Source organism: Camelina sativa, chromosome 10 (genome assembly GCF_000633955.1).
Source record: "Camelina sativa cultivar DH55 chromosome 10, Cs, whole genome shotgun sequence".
NCBI classification, from domain to species: Eukaryota; Viridiplantae; Streptophyta; class Magnoliopsida; order Brassicales; family Brassicaceae; genus Camelina; species Camelina sativa.
In genome coordinates, this window is record NC_025694.1 from 18,546,401 (window position 1) to 18,549,667 (window position 3,267).

A 3,267-nucleotide genomic window follows, 5' to 3' on the forward strand; every position below is an offset into this window, starting at 1 on the left:
TATGTGTTTGGTTGTTTATAGACTATTCGGTCTACAAATTTTGTACTGCATAGTGTTAGTTCTATTGTCGCACACCAATCAGAAATCAGTAGGAGTGGATAAGAGTACAGTTTTGCTAGGGCGTATTCGTGACACCAAACAGCTAGACGAGCAGATGGCGTATTGAATATTGTGTGGTGGTTTATATAAGAAACTCTCTGGATGACATTCACTTATGAAGACCAATGTAATGGTAATGGTGTGATATTACTCAACTTGGCTTCCTCTTCCGGATAGTTAGCCAACCCGTACACCTATTACAAACCAATATAATCTAATGGAAGAGGGTTCAGAATTAAATGAGTGTACTGTGAACATTATACAATAAATGCGAGTACATAGAACACAATGATAGTGAACAAGCAGTGGTGAGGATAATACATCACCAAAGTTTGTAAGCTTGTACACCATAGATAAACCTTAAATCCTGGATGAGGGTACATAATTCAGCTAGCAAAAGCGTACACAATAGTGGAAAAGGGGACTCGTCAGTATGTGTACCAACCTGTGCGACGACCGAGTAAGTCATTGAGAAGGACACATGGGTGGGTGAAAAACAATACGCTGCATCCACAATAGACCAGAGATCCTCAACCCCACTATTATTAGTGGTCTTAATTGACCTACCACCACGACGGACGTCGACTGTGAATCCCCACCCACAATTATCATTCCGAATCCATCTTCCGGTGAGGACAATTATAATGACGACTAAATCTCCAGACATCCAGAAAATGTTTATATTTGTGAATGTAAATGTACTTTACTCAATACTGGCCTGATGACTGGATTGATAGGCCAAACGATACATTTAATTAACACCCAAATTATTTTAGGTCAACAACCGGTAGACAAACTATTAGGTGTCGTTCATTGGGAGTTTACGTTACTGTTAGCCCGACGTATCCCATAAAGAAGAAGGAGTGTTCGATGTGAAAACCAAAATCTCTAACATTAAACTAATATGATTTAGATTTAAGACAATCCCATGGGTTATACAACAATATGAATGTCAAAAGAATTAATTAATACCCTAATATCATTGTCAAATTTAATTATTGAATTATTTTTTGATTTATCCAACCAATAATAAAGACAGTTGTAGACACATTTTGACAAAAATGCAAATATAAGTAAGCTTTTAAGTCTAGGTGATCGATTGTCTGTTAATGAACAATACGTTCTTTTTTCTGTTGCGTACGTAAGGAAATACTATATAATATTTAGGTATATTAAGGTAAAAATGAAGATTCAACTATAGTACAGTCGTATGTTAACAAAATTTTATTTCAACACAACGGTACATGCTTCTTATTATATTAATAAATTATCACTATCATTAAAGGACTTAATAGAGTAACATCAATAGAAAGAGAGTCCAGAAATTGAGAAGTAAGAAATACAGAATAGGATGGTGGTTTAAGTATTATAAATGAACACAACACTCCGAAATGCAAAGATAAGCTACGCATCATCTTCTATCCTCTCACGCTGGTTGAGGTATTCCAACCTGAGTTTGAAATCTTGCACCTCTGGAAACAACGGATCAAACAAAAACAACACTTTTGAAACACCCGGTTGACTGACCAACTCCATTCCTCCTTCGCCTACATATACAATTTGACACATCAATTTTCTTGTAATGTAAGGTCTCTCTCGTCGAAATTATAAATCTGGTTTTTATATTGTAATGTCATATTTACCTCCATCCTTAAACTTCGCCCTCCAAAACCTTAAGATCGCAACAACTGGTTTGCCTGCTGCGCCCACCCAAAAGTTATGGGTAAAGTAATCAACGGCCTCGTTATAAGCTACACATGGCAAGTGATGACCTCTACATCCGAAAACATATATGTATTGGCCCCTTCATATTAATAAATAATTAAATTTAAATATCGGAAAAACGACTCCCTCCTAATTCCTTAACGAAAAGCGTTTCATCCGCGATTTCTCGGCAAAACGTGGAGCAGTGGGATCATCAACGTAAATGATTGGTTCGACGTTGGTAACTTCCCCCATCGTATCTAGCAGGTCATGTGATTAGAATGATGAAACTGAAAAGAATTATATTAAAAAGGTATAACATCATCTGTAACTGAAACGTTTCCTAAGCAGCAGTTTTTGGTGAAAGCAGACCATCCACCATATATATTGTCGAAGTTATGGTAATCGATGAAGTGGTTGTTCGACAAGCCATCAATGTTTTGAACAACGGTGTCAGCTGTGAATTTGATCCGGTAGTTGGTGTCGACGACCTTGACAGCGGATTTGTCGTTTACAACCGCGAAATTGGAGAATGTTTTCCACTCATCCTCCTCAATCCTCCGACGTACACAGAACTGGGCCACAAGGTTCTCACTAATTGTGACCTGCATCTTGTCGCCCTTATGGAGTGGGGACAAAAGGTTAAGAACGAATTAATGGTGATCATGATTATAAAGTAAAAAAAAAGATAGTATGATTACGACGGTTACTTACGAAAACATCGGTGACAATCAGTTCAACAGTGGAGACGTTGGCTTCCCTCTTGTTCCATTTCCTTAAGACCTTAACGAAGACTTTCCAATCAAAACGCCACGTATGGAAATCGGTAAGTATGTCGAAATGAACCATGGCTTAGTTGTGCTTATGTTTGCAGATGATGTATGGTTGTAATAAAAGAATGAATATGAAACCGATGAGTTTTTGTCTATTTTTATAACCAGCGAACGGAGACCTATTGGTTTTCCCTATTGTGTCTTTTCAAACCGTCGTAACTGCAGTCTTTTAGGATATGTGTCATGTAAGTACCAGATGCGTTGTAAGTGCACCTTTTGCACGAATATACATTGCATTTAGTTAGTTATGGTCGACCCTACAGTTGATGTTATGACTACCCGATTAATAGATTCTAATATTTGGGCCAGTACAATTAAATAAAGGCCCATACGATTTATAGGCCGAGAAAGGTGAAGTGGGAATTATATATGTGTTGGACACTCGCACTTAAAAATAATTTTCAATAATTCACGAATTCGATCCGTGATGATAAGGTATTTAAAATCCGTACACCTTCCAATACCACTCTGTGGATCGAGGCCGGGTTTCTATGTGTAGGCATCATCGCCAAGTTATGATGTGTAGACACTAGACATACAGCAGAGTTGATATTAGACACTACAAAATTGTCAGAACAATTCACACGTATTAATAGTAACCCTGTACTCCATATAATGTGGTATTGGAATC

General features: G+C 37.5%; 1 long non-coding RNA gene across 1 annotated transcript; it reads right to left on the reverse strand.

Moving 5' to 3' along the window:
• LOC104719290 lies at nucleotides 1,368–2,680 on the reverse strand. The gene is made up of 3 exons (XR_756585.1): nucleotides 2,518–2,680; nucleotides 1,743–2,423; nucleotides 1,368–1,646 (listed from the first exon to the last, which is right to left on the reverse strand). It is a non-coding gene; the product is annotated as an uncharacterized LOC104719290 (long non-coding RNA).